The sequence below is a fragment of the Stylophora pistillata genome, chromosome 1 (genome assembly GCF_964205215.1).
Source record: "Stylophora pistillata chromosome 1, jaStyPist1.2, whole genome shotgun sequence".
NCBI lineage: Eukaryota > Metazoa > Cnidaria > Anthozoa > Scleractinia > Pocilloporidae > Stylophora > Stylophora pistillata.
Window position 1 is genome coordinate 41671302 of NC_142519.1, and position 17139 is coordinate 41688440.

At 42.6% G+C, this 17139-nt stretch overlaps 1 long non-coding RNA gene across 1 annotated transcript in view; it reads left to right on the plus strand.

Annotated features, from left to right (window-relative positions):
• Positions 1-3805: 3805 nt before the first annotated feature.
• The window catches only part of LOC148742581 (uncharacterized), a 31355-nt gene continuing 18021 nt past the window's right edge, over positions 3806-17139 (plus strand). Inside the window, exons 1-2 of the long non-coding RNA XR_015996375.1 lie at positions 3806-3810; positions 4504-4587. This is a non-coding gene — a long non-coding RNA (uncharacterized LOC148742581). The remainder of the gene's footprint in view (positions 3811-4503; positions 4588-17139) is intronic.

Here is a 17139-nt window from a genome sequence, read left to right on the forward strand (position 1 = left end):
AGAGCATGCAGTTCCTCTTCCTGCTTTTCTTGTACCTTGGTGTAGTTCTCATTAACAATTCTCCTTCTTAGTGATCTGCAACCAAGCACTCGTCACCAAACATTAGGGAATCTGGAGGTGTACTTGCCAATTGCAGTCGAATAACACCGTACAAATTTTCGGGTTTCCTGAAAAAAAGAAAGAAAACGAAAACGCCCAGTGTAAACTAATTGTCGGTCATGGGTCTTTAATATTTCGCTGGTAAAATATATTCTCTCCAAAAAAGCAACATGCCTGTCAATACATACCTCTGTTCACTACCATACCCTTTGAACGTAACGTCAGAGTCCTCCAACGACAATACTGAATCGTCCGTAACTTGTATGTACAAGGTGCAGCTACTAACGGGGTCACACGGCATCGCCACGACTTCGGGCGAAGAACACAGTTTAAAGTTCTCTGGCTCTTTAGCCAGCAAGCCGATCCAGTCATAGACTGGCAACATTTTGTCACTGCTGGAAAAGTAGCGCACAAGTTTTCCACTGGTCACATGATGAACCGCTATCCCTACCCGTGGGGCTCCTACTGCCGGTTCAGCAGGTACTCTCGAAGACCCGGATGATCTTACGGCTTCCAATCGTGCAGTTCCTCTCTCGTGTATCTCCCTTTCTTGATCTTGCTGAATCAAAAGCTCAGTCCGCTGGTCAATCTCGATAGATTGCTGCAATGACTCTTCTTGTTGTTGCAACAACTGTTGGCATTCTTCGGATGTATCGAGAAGTGAATGGCCTAACCATGCCAAGTCAACACTATCGTAACTAGGAAAGTCATCAGGAACAGAATTGAGGGATGTATCTTCCAGTTTAAATGCATCTACATCCAGCTTTGCAAACCTCATAAGCCATGCCTTGCCCCTGTCTTGCTGACGCTTCCTAGACTTTGATGACTCCACAAACTCAAACGTTGGTGAATTGAGATTTGCATCATCATCATCACAGGCTACATCAGAGAGAGAGTAAAGAGAGATGGAGGCTTTGATGTTAAATAACCTTGCTAAGGTCAGTTTGTGTTTTTCGATATACTTCTGGACAGTGATGTCATCTGTGGTTTCTCCATCTCCAATAAGTTCTTAAATAGGCTCCGCTTTAAAATTGGCAAGATCAAAGATCATTTCCTTTTCTTCTTCGTGCGTGGAAAGAACCCCTGGGAAGAAGAGCTCTCAGGCTTCTGCTATAACGTCTCCTTTGGTAGAATGACCAGCTGGTACATCAATCCTACGGGTGCCACCTCCACTGGTTAGTAGTACCATTATAAACCGTTTCTCTTTTGTAGAATAGTGCATCCAACCAAGAGTGATCTTTCTTTTCTCTACATTCTCTTTCTTTACTGTATTCTGTGCTCCGGAGATATTATTCCCGGAATGCCTATTACAATTAGCTGCCTTTTGATTTCCTAGATTTCGCTTTCTCCCTGCCTTTCTTGATATCATGCACTACATATAAAATTGACCGCAACGTACCTCTTCCATTCCCCTTGCGCCTTCCCCCATCTTGTCGACTGCACTCCACTACACGTGAACGAAAGCACGTGACTGCCTTTCGATTGATGCTTGCTTTACGGTTATAAGTGTCAATTTACAATCACCAGTGTAAATTTATAGTTATTATTACTGTACATTGACAGTTAAAAGTGTAAATCTACAGTTACAAGAGTAAATTTATAGTTATATCTGTAAATTTACGGTTACAAGTGTAAAGTACAGTTATAAGTGTAAAGTTACACTTGTAAGTGTAAATTTACAGTTGCAAGTGTAAATTTTCATGAATAAGTAGGGGTAGGTGTAAATTTACAGTTATAAATGGAAATTTACCTTAGAACTGTAAATGTGAGATACAATGAAATATATGAAGTTCATATATTTTGTACTGCGGTATTAGATACATATGATGCACGATCCTCGCAGTAGATAGCGCTATTTAAGCAATAGCGAAAGTCAGACCTGAAAAAAATCAGGCCTGTACGGGACTCGAACCACTGACCTCTGCGATACCAGTGCAGCGCTCTACCAATTGAGCTAACAAGCCAACTGGGAGCAGGCCGTTAAGTTGATTCGTAATAAACCCGTGAAAGTGATAAATGAGATACAATGAGATATATGAAGCTCATATATTTTGTACTGCGGTATTAGATACATATGATGCACGATCCTCGCAGTAGATAGCGCTATTTAAGCAATAGCGAAAGTCAGACCTGAAAAAAATCAGGCCTGTACGGGACTCGAACCACTGACCTCTGCGATACCAGTGCAGCGCTCTACCAATTGAGCTAACAAGCCAACTGGGAGCAGGCCGTTAAGTTGATTCGTAATAAACCCGTGAAAGTGATAAATGAGATACAATGAAATATATGAAGTTCATATATTTTGTACTTAAATAGCGCTATCTACTGCGAGGATCGTGCATCATATGTATCTAATACCGCAGTACAAAATATATGAACTTCATATATTTCATTGTATCTCATTTATCACTTTCACGGGTTTATTACGAATCAAATTAACGGCCTGCTCCCAGTTGGCTTGTTAGCTCAATTGGTAGAGCGCTGCACTGGTATCGCAGAGGTCAGTGGTTCGAGTCCCGTACAGGCCTGATTTTTTTCAGGTCTGACTTTCGCTATTGCTTAAATAGCGCTATCTACTGCGAGGATCGTGCATCATATGTAACTGTAAATGTATAGCTATAAGAGGAAATTTACAAATATAAGTAGAAATTTACAGTTATAAGTGGAAATTTACAGTTATAAGTGGAAATTTACAGTTATTAGTGGAAATTCACCCTTAAAACTGTACATGTAAAGTATGAGGAAATTTAAAGATATAAGTAGAAATCTACAGTTATAAGTGGAAATTTACAGTTATAAGTGGAAATTCACCCTTAAAACTGTAAATGTAAAGTATAAGAGGAAATCTACAGATATAAGTAGAAATTTACAGTTATAAGTGGAAATTTATAATATAAGTGGAAATTTACAGTTAAGTGGAAATTTACAGTTGGTAGTACAATGTAGATAAGTAGAAGTCAATTGGAATGCTGTGCTGCAGCTATTTATAAATGTTTCGAAACAGGGTTACTTTTAATTTGGTAACTTAATTTAAATCAATCCCTAAAAAGAAATTGTGTTTCTATTATGGCCCTAACCAGCCACCGTATTACGAGAATAATGATAAATGATAAGAAAAAATTACAATTTATATAATGATAAATGATAATGATAACTAACAATTTATATCGCGCTTATCGCAAGCTTCTAAGCGCTTAACAATACTTTACGGGGGACTTTATAGACTGCTAGAAGCAGTTTACAGTATTTTGAAGACTAATTTTAACAGATGCCCCCAATTTCGGTAAACAGGCCAGACCTTAACACCAGGAGTTACGTTCTCTACTCTTTCAATATGCAAATTTTTTAGCGATTGTTGAAGCCATACTGGAAACAAAACATTTAAATCCAGCGGAATTTAAATAGGTTAGTAAAATTGTTCAACCCCCTCGGTAAGAGATCGTTTTGGTAGAAAATTTTTTTTAAAGAGTTGCGAATGAATCAGAGCAAAGTCTTCGGAAAGGTGCGATTTATGTTTATATCAGCTGTTTTCGAGACACCAGGGGCATTATCAGTTTCAATTTTTTTTTCAATTTTAAAAGCCAGCATTATTACAGAAGTGTAATGTGATTTTATCTCGAGGCCCGTCATATATAGAGCTAAGTATTTAGGTGTGCCTTTGCATGGGGCAAGGAGCGTTGTCAATCACAGATCTTAAGCCAATCAAATGAGGTCAGATCAAATAGCACCAAGGTTATAGGCAAGGTCAGTTTCTCTCCTGGTCCTTCTCACCTTCATTTCCATCGTGTTAACATCCGAACACAGATTTTCGGTACTGTAGAAGAATTTTTCCGCCCCCTCCCCATGCTCCGGCCCTCTCTTCAGGCGTTTATTGCCTTTTTATACGTATTTGGCTCTTTGCCGATATTTAACCCCACCTTTGCATTAGAGATTGCGTGATGTTTATTATATCAATGTTCTTGATGTCGGTTGAAATGAAAGCGTCACTATTGTGGCCAATTCATCCCACATTAGCAGTTATTATTTTTATCTCCCGTCAATCTCGTCTGCAAACTAGCGCGACGTCACGCAGAGCTTCGGTCCCCTAGTAGAGATAAGCGGGTTTCGTGATAAGAAGATATTTTTAAGCAAATCGAAGCCGGCACATTTCTCGTCCTATCATAGGGCTGTAGAAAATTATTTTACATTATGTGCCACCTCCTGCTCGGTGCCAGTAGACATTCGCTCTTAATATCTGTCAAATCTTATCAAGAGCACTTATAATTGCTGTCTCAAGTAAAGTGGTCAGCAAGATGTTTGATCTCTTGTTATACTTGTTATCTTCAGGTTTGCAGTAACAGTACAAAGTAAATCACATTAACCCCATGATTTTTTACTCTTGCGGTTTCCTTCTCAACATTGCAGATTTCTGAACAACAACAAAATAAAGAATTTATCCTCTGATCAACTTCCTGAAGAGGGGATTAGTGAATACAGATTTCAAAACCTGTAAGTTTTGTGGCTTACGAATCTTTATCCTCTCGAGTTGAGTAATTCTGCCGTATCTGAGGTCTAAAAATACCTAGCGATTGACTTCCTTATGACGGCGATTAAAAACAAAAAACCGACAGTCAAAGACTGCATGTGGCTACTGGTATGGCGCAACGTTCGCAGCATTAAAAATACCTAGAAGTTGTATATTGACGCTTTGAGGTAGTGTTGCAGAATATTTTGTTTCACATGCAAAACAGAAAATCTGCCGCATCCCATGCATTTATAAGTGCCCTGTTTTACAAGATTGACATTCAACCAATAATCGAAATGGTTAAAAAATATTAATATTTACAACGATAATCATGATAACGATAGTAATATATATAATAAAAAACTTAAGGGAATAGCTGGAAAGCTTCGTGGTTCTCCTATCCCTTGTGCTCCAACGATAATTAAATATGCTTCCTTTAATTTCACCTATTGATTGGAAATAGTTTTTTTTATTATTTGAGACTTTTGTATCAGGATATTCCGTCATTCTGCGTCTTAAGATATTCCGCCATTCCGCCCATCCACCTTTCCTCAATGCTATCATTCCATTTAAGAACTAAAGGTATCGTATTTCGCAGCTTGCTCGCTTCGCAGATTTAGCGGCCTTTTTTTAGCAAAAGTCGCTGACTCGAACATTAAAATGCCCTCTTTTCAAGGAAAAAAGTTTTCCTCAAAGCTTACCTGATGTGCAGATCACATCTACTGAGATATTTCTTCGGGGGAAAGGGCCGGGTCGCACCGGAACGAATTCTTCGCATTTTCCATACTCACTGATTGATTCAAACGTCAATCACAAACCCATCTCATTCTAAAAACAAATAGAAAAAATATCGAGCGAAATGCGACGGTGGAACGGATCCTCTTTTCCAGCTGATCTTTTGCGTTTTGGTTGACGCTTGTGCTACTTGGGCTGGCTTCAATACTTGCAATGGAAGGAGAATCTCTCGTTCAAGCCTTGTGTTCTTAAATTGCTGCCAGTATAACCAGACCCGGATTACGATTGTAGACATTTAAGTAAAAGCGGCGCTCAAATTCGTGGACGAGGGAAATCCGATAGGGTCTAAAAGTACTTACGAGTGACCAGGAGTGACCACGGGTGACCACGAGTGATCACGAGTGACCACGAGTGACCACGAGTGACCACGGGTGACCACGGGTGACCACGAGTGATCACAAGTGGCCACGAGTGACCACGGGTGACCACGAGTGACCACGAGTGGCCACGAGTGACCAATAGTGACCTCGAGTGACCACGTGTGACCACGAGTGAGATTAAATCCAAATATCTCAGTTATGTTACTATGACGTCATTACGCAGTCAAATTCACATCATTTCATCAAATACCTATTAGGAAGGAGACTAATATTTTCCGCGGCATACGTCCGACAATTGAAAAGAATTCTAAAAAATATATTTAAAAAACCATAACTACAGCAAAACCTATCGTAACTGTGCAATCTGTAATGAATAGTCCAGACTGCAAGCTTTTAAATATTACCGCATCTGTTTTTCATGTTTTTCAAATCGTCCGCTATGCATTTATACAGTGAATAACTTCAGTTTTCGTAAGTCATTATTTCATGAAATGTAGAGAAAATAACTCCGTAATGACGTCACAGTAAGAAAACTGAGGTATTTTGATTTAATCTCACTCGTGGTCACTGATGATCACTCGTAAGTACTTTTAGACCCTATCAGGAAAATCCTGCTATCGCACGCCAAACTGATAAAATTTTATCCAGACATTTCTTGCATATCATGACAGCTAAATGGTTAAAAAAGACATGGTCATAAAAAAGCTTGGCTGTTTGTCTTGCCAAAATTTGGAGGCCTCCCAGGCAGGATATCGAACATTGGGTTCTTTGAAGATTGGTGAAAATTTGGCGACTTGTAAGAATTTGGTAAGTTTTTCAAATTGGGGGTCGCACTCACTTTATGCTGTTTGCTGACAGATTTTTCACTTAAATAGGCAAAAAAAACTCTAGTGCGACAATTATGCGTCGGTGGATGGAACTCGGAAATTATTTTGAGACGTTTATTGTCTTTAGCAGTTTTAAGTACGGCAAGAGCTGAGAAGATTGTATCGTCGGATGTACATAATTTGCTGATTTTATCTTGCAAGAGATATACTTAGCCAGGAAGACCCGCGGAGACAACTTTCAAGAAGATTATCGAAACTCTAGAAAAGCACCATTTACTAAGAACCAGCGGGATAGTGGAGCGTTTTAAATTCAACAGCCGTAATCGCAAAGAAGACGAAGGAGTGGCTTCGTAGGTGGTAGTATTGCGTAAGCTGTCTGAACATCGTAATTACGGCGAAGCACTGCCAGAAATGCTCCGAGATCGTTTAGTATATGGTATGAATAACGGAAAAATTCAGTAAGAGGCTCAGTGTTTTTAATGTGAAAAGGAGGCCATTTGGCTAAAGTATGTCGTAGTGTGAGCTCAGGCAAAACAAGCTGAGGAACCATCGAGTCCGGAAAACGGGGAAACAATTGCAAGCAACAACATAGTGGCAGGCCCAGATTAGAGAAAAAGGAATAGCCGACACATTTAGTCGAGGAAACGTCCGAGGAAGATGTTTACGGTGCGACAATGTACCACATTCATGGGGAAAACAAACAAAAGCCGTATGAAGTTTCCATGAACTTTGTAATGAAACTTGCAAAACTCGAGATTGACACTAATGCGGCTAGAAGTATATTGAGTGAAGGGGCCTACAACTAGTTCCGTGACGATGTTCAAAGGCTGTTTTGAGCACATATATTGGCGAGCGGATATCTATGACAGGGGATGTGACTGTTTCAGCTAAGTATCAAGATCAGCAGTACAATTTGCCAGCCATTGCAGTGATGGGTCCTGTGATATTCGGATATACAGCGATAAAAACCCTCGATGTCCTTTGATTTGAATATTTTAATCAACACACTACTCACATGGCAGCCAACGAGTATCACAACAACAACTTTCCCTAGGCATCACGGAATGCCTACAAACACAACCTTTTCGCACTTCCGGTACAATACACTACATCCCTCCCTGTTTTTCCTTAATTTAGAGCGAAAACCCAAACATAAATAACACAACTCTTACAATGTCTTGCATATAAACGCAGGCCCGGGCCTACTGTTCATAAACAAAGTCCAGTCGGATTCCTAACATAATATCAATGAGCCTACAACAAATAACATTCAATTATCCCTTAGAAAGTTCGTAGTCGTCAAATCGTTTAGGCGGTCTGACATTCCGAGCTGGCCTAGGACAAACTATCTGGTTAAGTGGACTTCGGATAGTGGCAGTGGCCTGCTGAACAGACATCGATGATCCAGTTGGCCCTGGCCTTGGGAGTTCATCCTCCCCTTTTGCTACCTCTGTTTGGTTTGTTCCTTCTTGCTCTCGATGGACGGGAGTAATATCGACTTTCGCCTCCAAGGGTTTCTCTTGATACTTTTTCACAAATGAGACATTTCTTTTAAATTCGGCACCGGCTGTACTTCTAATTGTTACCTCTCCTCCTTTCCTGTCTATTACTTCGCAAGGATTTGGGTCATAGTTTGGAGACAATTTGTTAGTCTTCGAGTTCTTCAGGAGTACTTTATCTCCAACCTCCACTTCACTTGCAACAGCAATTCTCTTTGCATCAACATACTCTTTCTGTGATAACTTCCTTGACCAGTCTCGATCGCGGACTTCCTCATTAGTGATAGGTGCCTCCCTTCGCAAGTCTGGCAACTTTGACCGCATTTCCCTTCCAAACATCAGGTAGAAGGGTGTTGCCCCAGTTGTCATCTGAGGAGTTGACCTATATGCGGTTAGGAACGTCTGTAACTCTTGACGCCAATCTTTCCCCTCAATGTGAGCTATCTGGACTGACTTCATCAATGTGCGATTCTGACGCTCTACTTCCCCATTGGCCTGCGGCCACAGGGGAGTTGTTGTGCGGTGTTCTATCCCATTTTCTGCAAGGAAGGCTTCGAATTCTTCAGATACCAGTTGAGGCCCATTGTCAGTCTTGAGTGTATGCGGCACTCCAAACCGGGCAAATATGGGTTTTAGAGCTTCAATGAGTCTTGTGCTAGAAGTTGACCTCAAAATAACCACTTCAAAATATCTACTAAAATAGTCTACCACCACCAGTAAACTTTCCCCTGAAGGTAAGGGACCAAGAATGTCAGCTGCACAATCTTCCCAAGGGCCACTGGGAGGAAGAGCTCGTGCCATAGGTTCTGGGGGAGCATATTCACTGACCACTTGACAACCATGGCAACTCCTGCACAGCTTCTCTGCATCAGCATCCATCTTGGGCCACCATACTTTACTGCGCAGTCTACATTTTGTTTTAACAATACCCTGATGTCCCTCGTGGGCCAACTCCAAAACACGCGGTCGCAATTCTCGGGGAATCACTAGCCTGGAACCCCGTAAAAGCAGCCCACCATATGTACACAATTCATTCTTCACATGCAGGTATGCAGGTACATTGCACTGACTCCAATCTCCTGTTTGGACACATTCTTTGATGAGGTTCAGCTCCATATCCTCAGCTGAGGCTTTTTCTAGTTCAGCAGGTGTCAAAGCACAAGGAACACTATTCTCAACCACAGCATGCACAAAGTCATAATCTTCTCCGTCGTTACCTTGGAACCCACAATTTAGCCTAGACAAGGCATCTGCGATATTGGTCTTGCCTGGTCTGTAAACAACCTTAAAGTGATAGGCCTGTAGGCGAAGGACCCACTTTTCCACACGGGCAGAAGTCTTCGATTTCTGAGAATAGATGTACTCCAGCGGCTTATGATCCGTCTCAAGCTCAAACTCCCTGCCGAAAACATACATATTAAAGCGTTCGCAAGCCCATACCAGGGCTAAGGCCTCTTTTTCTGTTTGGCTGTATCGCCGCTCCACATCAGACAGGCGTCGCGAAGCATACCCAATCACACGCCACTCACTTCCATGTAGCTAGGTTAAAACCGCTCCAAGCCCCACCGGTGACGCATCTGCCACAATTCTTGTTCTTCTGTTTACATCGAAGTAAGCTAGGACATCCGCGTGCGTGATCAGCTCTTTTAACTTCTCGAATGCCAACTGTTGTTCTTTGCCCCATTTGAACTCAGTATTCTTGTGGGTTAACCTCTGAATGGGTTCTGCAATGGATGACAGATCTGGGACAAACTTAGACACAAACTGGGCAAGACCGAGGAAAGATCTGGCTTCACTAACATTCTGTGGAGGACCTGCCTGTCTGATTGCTGCGACTTTCTCTTCACTGGGTTCTATACCGGTCTGTGTTACTTCGTGACCAAAAAATGTCAATCTGGGTAATCTGAATTCACATTTGTCTTTGTTCAGTGTCAGACCTGCTTCCCTCAATCGATCGAGCACAGCCAAGAGCCTCCTATCATGCTGCTCCTCCCCTTGTCCGTGAATTATTAGGTCATCTGCTATATTAGCCACGCCCTCACAGCCTCGCAATACGTCCCGGATGATTTGTTGGTACTTTTCAGGTGCTGAGGTGACACCAAACATGAGTCGGGTATATCTATAGAGACCACGGTGAGTCACGAACGTTGTCGCATGTCTACTCTCCTCAGCAAGAAGTATCTGATGAAATCCCCACTTCAGATCTACACGACTGAATACTGTGCTACCATTAAGATCTAGAAGCACCTCCTCTATTGTAGGGATAGGCTGACGTTCCCTCACTATTGCCTGATTGGCACACCTCATGTCTACACAAATCCTGATATCTCCATCTGCCTTGGGTATAACCACAAGTGGTGAGACCCACCCTGTTGGTCCATCAGGAACCTCCTCTATAATTCCACTCTCCAACAATTCATCTACCTTTCTCTCGACTTTCTCTCGTACACCGAATGGAATCCTGCGGACTGGCTGCGCCACCGGCTTCACCGAATCATCGATATTTAACTTCAACTCGTAATCCCTAAGAAGCCCAACACCGCTGAAAAGTTCTTTGTACTTTTCTTTGATATCAGCTTCTGTATTGACGGCATTAACGGCATGGCTAGGCCCAAGTCGTAGCAAACCAAGTTTCACTGCTGTTTCTCTGCAGAGGAGACTTCTGCCATCTCCATTTATAACTACAAAATCAGCTTTGCAGGTCACACCAGTGTCAATGGACATTATATCTGCTGTAAGTGTTCCAAGTGTTGGCAATGGCTTTGTACTTCCATAAGGAAATAAGGCTTTGGCCTCCTTTCGGGTCTGACACTGGATTTTCTGTGACTTAAGCCACTCCCAAGTTCCTTGGCCTAAAAGGTTGCATGTTGCTCCTGAGTCAACAAGGACATTTGGCAAATGAGTACCTCCAACTACAACAGTTACTATTCCACTCTTTTGGTCAGGCTTATCCTCCACTGAAAACACATAGTTAGGTGTTGAGTCTTGTCCTGATTTAGTGCTACTATCAACATAATTTGTGTTTGTCTTTCTGCCTCTTTCATTCATACTAGATGTATTTCTCCAATCACGCCGACCGTCACCTTGTCTTTGCCCCATATGGGAATCCTTAGCGAGCTTCTTACAACACTTGACCTTGAAATGTCCAATTTCTCCACACTGAAGACACTTTCTACCTCGAGCAGGACATCTCCAATCTCTGGCTAAGTGATCCTCTCGACCACAATTGAAACAGCCCCTCTTCTCGCTACTAGTGCTCCCTTTTAAATTTACCACACTGTTAACCTGCTCTGAACTTATGTCGCCTCCCCTTGCCCCATCGTCAACAACAGTGTTCACTTGTCCTGAACCACTGTTAGCCCCCATTGCTTCCATCTGCAAATTAACTGCTTCCTGTGCCCGAGCTGTAACTAGTAGATCATTCAAAGTAACACTGCCTTCCTTTTCTAAAAATTTCCGACGCAATTTTGCCGAGTAACATTTGTCAATCAATTGATCCCTGATGTACTCATCTTCCCGCTCTCCAAACTCACACGAAGCGGCTCGTAGTCTGAGCCGACAAACAAATTGATCGACGGTTTCTTCATTACTCTGACTAATTTGCCGAAACAAATGTCTCTCAAACGGTACGTTAGCTTTAGGAATAAAATAGTCATCCAGTACCTTGAAAGTTTCGGCGTAGTTCTTCTCTGCACCATCAGGCACCAGTGTGAAATAAACTTCCTGTACATCGAGTCCAGCTGTGTGAAGTAACAGGCCACATTTCTGCGAGTCATTCGTGATCCCTTTACCAAGCGCGTATAACTGAAACGCTCTTTTCCATTTTCTCCATCGCTGCGAAACCGAATGCGGATCTCCTTTAACTTGAAAAGGCTACAAACTGCCTACTTCCACAGCCACTGGGGTCGACACCCCACTACTTGTGCTCGCCGAACCGCCATCTCCCTCACTCGATTCTCCGCCAGGCATTGCAAAGAAGTATGTCCCCTCCAAACACAAAATGGTAAAAAGAAACTAGCACAAGGACATTCCTCTCCATCCCATCCTCGTCGGCCAGATGTGATATTCGGATATACAGCGATAAAAACCCTCGATGTCCTTTGATTTGAATATTTTAATCAACACACTACTCACATGGCAGCCAACGAGTATCACAACAACAACTTTCCCTAGGCATCACGGGATGCCTACAAACACAACCTTTTCGCACTTCCGGTACAATACACTACAGGTCCTGGTCCCAATCTCCTTGGTAGAGACTGGCTCCAGGTGGTGAAGCTTAACTGGCAAAAAATCTTTAACACACAAGAAAAAAACCCTCGGCTACAAAGGGTTCTGGAGGATTTGAAGGATGTGTTTAGTAAAGGACTGGGTACACTCCCGGGTACCAAGGCCAAAACCTATGTTGACCCTGGGACTACAGCCAAGTTCATGAAGGCTCGACCAATACCATACGCACTCAAAGCAAAGGTTGAGACGGACCTGGATCGGTTGCAGAGTGAGGGCATAATATCCCCAGTTGAGTTTTCAGAGTGGGCAGCTCCCATAGTTCCTGTAGTGAAGCAAGACGGAACAGTACGCATTGGTGGAGATTACAAGTGTATTGTAAATCAGATGTCTAAGTTACACAGTTACCCAATTCCGAAGACAGAGGATTTGCTTGCAACACTTCATAGTGGGAGCGGGTTCACCAAGCTGGATGTCACAGGCCTATCAGCAGATGGAACTGGATGTAGATTCCAAACCGTTCACAACAATAAACACATATAAGGGACTTTATCAATATAATAGACTACCCTTGGGCGTTTCGTCTGCACCGGGGATATTTCAGCCCATAATTGAGAGAATACTTCAAGAGATACCCCACGTGATTGTGCGAATTTATGACATCGTATTTAGGGGCAGAGATGACCCTAACCACCTAGCTAATCTCGAGAGGGTGCTTAATAACATTTCCACAGCTTGGCTAAAGCGACTGGACAAATGCCTTTTCATGCAGCCCACAGTCACATAATGCGGCTGTTTTATCACCGGGACGGTATCCATCCTGTGGCAGCAAAGGTAGATGCTCTGAAGAATGCCCCAGAACCAAAGAATGTTGGTCAATTACGAGCATTCTTGGGTATACTCAACTACTACCACCGTTTCTTACATGATGTAGCTTCTTGGCTTGAGCCCCTGCAACAGCTCTTCAGGAAGGAGGCGAGGTGGAAGTGGCTGAAAAAAAAGCAAACAGCTTTTGACAAAGCCAAAGAGTTACTTTCATTTTGACCCCCCCCCCCCCCGCCAAAAAAAAAAACTGATTCTTGAAACTGATGCTTCCAATTATGGAGTGGGTGCAGTCTCATTCCACAAGATGGAAAATGGAACTGAACAACCCATGGTATATGTTTCCAGAACCCTATGGGAAGCTAAAAGGAACTACTCCACCCAGGAGAAAGAAGCCATCGCCGTAATATTTAGTGTTAAAAAGTTCCACCAGTTCCTGTATGGCCATTCGTTCACTATGAAGACAGTTCAAAAACCCTTCGAAGGGTTATTAAGTGAAAACAAGGGCATTCCGTCCCTAGCAGCATCACGCATCCAGCGCTGGTCACTTACCTTTGTAGCATATGGGTACAAGATAACGTACAAGGTTTGTAAAGCAAATGGTAACGCAGATGGTTTAAGTAGATTACCCTTACCTGTGACGCCTGATTCAGTTCCTCTCCCTGGCGAAACGATCCTGCTGATGAGACATTTGGAAGGCACTCCTTTACACAGCGGGCTCATCAAGGAATGGACCAAAAGAGATCCAGTACTCTCTCGGGTACTTCACTATACCTTGGAAGGATGGCCCAAGTTAGGAAACTGGGAAGAGCTAGCCCCTTTCTACACTTAACGTACTGAGGTGAGTGTGGAAGATGGCTGCATCATTTAGGGAACTAGAGTTGTCGTATCCTCTTCCCAAAGAAGGTCTAAAGTGCTCTCTTTAATAATTTGGATATATCAACAAAGTTGAAATGGTAAATTGGCCACCGTAACGATTACAAATGCTGACGTTTCGAGCGTTAGCCCTTCGTCGGAGCGAATAGAGGAATTGTGGGTTGTGTGTGCTTTTAAAGGCAGAAAATGGAGCTACGTTATTGGTGGGAACATGGCAACGAGAAAAACGCGAATAAATTAGTGGAATGAAAAGCGTTTGTTGATCCCTGTGTGATTTAGACTGCCGGTTTGAAAGATGAGCTTTTGTTCAAGAGTTTTACTGCTTTCCGTGCTACCTAAGTGTAAGAAAAGACCGCTCTCTGCATGAGTGACATGAGGCCCACCCAGGTGAATCTCGTATGAAGGCGCTGGTCCGAAGCTATGTTTGGTGGCCCGGACTAGATCAAGATCTAGGGAAGAAGGTGAAGAGTTGCGATAAATGCCAAATAAAACCAGAGATCCCCAGCTGAAGAACCCCCACACCCTAGGGAGTGGCCATGACTTCCTAGGGCAAGAATTCATGTTGATCACGCTGGTCCTTACAAAGGAGAGATGTTCGTTGTGGTCATCGATTCTTGTTCAAAGTGGTTGGAAGTACACTTTATGAAGTAAACAACCTCAAGTGCTACAATTGAGAAGCTCAGAGAAATATTTGCCATACATGGTCTACCAACAACACTAGTCAGTGACAATGGCAGTAATTCTACCAGCTCAGAATTTGAAGAGTTTATGACGAAAAAGTCCATTAAACACATCAAGGGAGCACCACATCCCCCTGCCTCGTGTCTTTAAGGGAGGCCTTGAGGAGATGAGAGGAAGGAGCTTTCAAACAAAGTTATCTAGATTTCTTCTCTGTTATTGAACGACCCCTCACAGTACGACCGGAATTCCACCAGCCGAGTTACCGATGAAGAGGATGTTAGTACCCAGCTGGATCAACTCTGCTGTAACGATAGGATTTTTAAGTTATCAAGTTTTTATGCCAGTCCTTAAAAAAATATATATAACTTAACTTAGAAACTGTGAGATCTTGCTAAGCTCAACAAAGCGTAAATGCTACCAGTTCCCATTCAGTCAATCGTAAACATTTGTTATTACATCATGACTATAATTAGTGTTAAACTGTAATCGTCACCTGTCATGGCCTTTTGTGTAGTTGTTATCCACCAGAGCGTTTGGAAAGTGATTAATCTTGTACAAGATGCAATTCCTGCCTGACCAATCGTGGTTGTAGATTACGTGATCCTTTAGATAATTCATGGCATTACCTAATCCTTTATGCGTTAGGCTTAAATAGAGCTGTTCTGTGGAGTTTTCTTGGGTCGAGCCAGGTCAAACTCCCTTTCGTCAAATACCGGTCAGTTCAGTGGTGCGTACAGAATAAATCTACGTTGGAGCCAACTCTGTTTTTGTTAGTCATTGTCTCAAGGGTAGTCGACAGCCGTAATAGATCCCGGCTTTCCCGCAGCCAGCGAGTGCCCCCAGGAAAGCCTTTTCCCAGAGTAAGTTTATTGAGTTGTTCGCCGACCGTCCGCTTATTTGTGAAGGCAAAAACCTGTTTTCACACTACCCAAGCATAGCAAATCGCGTTGACAGCAAACAGTCCCAGCAAAAAGCAGCACACGATTATCGGGCTAAAGAGAGGACCTTCGATGAAGGTCAAGTGGTGTACGTGAAAGATTTTGGATATAAGAAAACATGGATACCGGGTACAGGGTGGACAAGACAGGTCCAGTATCAAATCGAGTTCAGTTGGATGATGGATCAGTAGTCCGACGACACCAAGACCATGGCCGAGTGCGTGAAACGGACGCGGTTGCAGATACAGTTGCTTATTAAGGTACTGGAGGACACACCTACGGCAGTTTCTGTCCTTGTTGCCACTCCTGAATCTGTTACCCCTCCAGAAAAAACAGGAAATCAAGAAACCCCCAAGCCTCTGTCAACATCACCTGTCAAGTCACCCGTAGATTACACCCTTAAACAGTCTCGTCCTCTGCGGAGACGGGCTCGACCTGCATATTTGTATGACTATCAGTGTGACATTAGATTTAAACTGAGGAATCACTTTTGTTTTGGTTTGCATGCGCTGTCAGGACTGTTCACTATTCACTATACCTAAGTGGGAGTCTAGAGGGGAGGAATGAGGGTAAGTTGTAAGTCCCATGACTCGTAACTTGATCGCCCCCCCGATGTTTATTATGAGAATTGTGCGGTGTTTGAACAAACTCTTTATTGCTGGTTATTACACCCCTCAAGGAAAAAGATTTTCCCCTTAGTTTTATTGTGCACCGATCACACCTATTAACATGTTTCTATGAGGAAAACTAATGTTTCAAATCGCGTACAATTTTGAAATGATTATGAGATGTGTATCGCTTCATTGCGTCACGGCAAGTCCTTGTAGTGCCATAAGCTATCACGGCAAGAACTCAAAAAGAATATATCTTCGGATCTACATGATTCGCTGATTTAAACGGTAAAAAACTCTCTCTTCGCAGAAAAAATATTCCACGAAGTTTCATGATGTACCGATCCAACTTACAAAGATATTTCTGAAAGAAAAACTTAAAATCGCCCGAAATCCTGAAATGATTGTGAGATGTTATCGTGTTCTTCTGCCTTCCCTAGTTTCATGGCATAAATTGAAAATATAATGTGCTAGTGGCTATATGCCAGAAATCACAAAAAGAAAGAACTCAAATGTGTATCGAGTGCGAATTTCGAACCCCTGAGATACTCCGAACAAGTATTCAACTAGGCTTCCTGCAGAAAAGTTAAGAACTTACGCACGCACTTACTGGGCGATGACGTCGGCGTAGCCTCAGACCACAATTTACTTTCACGCCGTTTCAAACCTCTTGCCAAGAATATACTTTGATGTTGATAATTCAAATTTTGAAATAAATTCTGATGTCTCATCAAAATTCCGCTATTCAATTGATTCATTTTAAGATTAATTCTTATCTTAAGGAATAAGACTACATTAGAATAACCCTAAATGGTTTCATATGATGCACGATCCTCGCAGTAGATAGCGCTATTTAAGCAATAGCGAAAATCAGACCTGGAAAAAATCAGGCCTGTACGGGACTCCAACCACTGACCTCTGCGATACTAGTGCAGCGCTC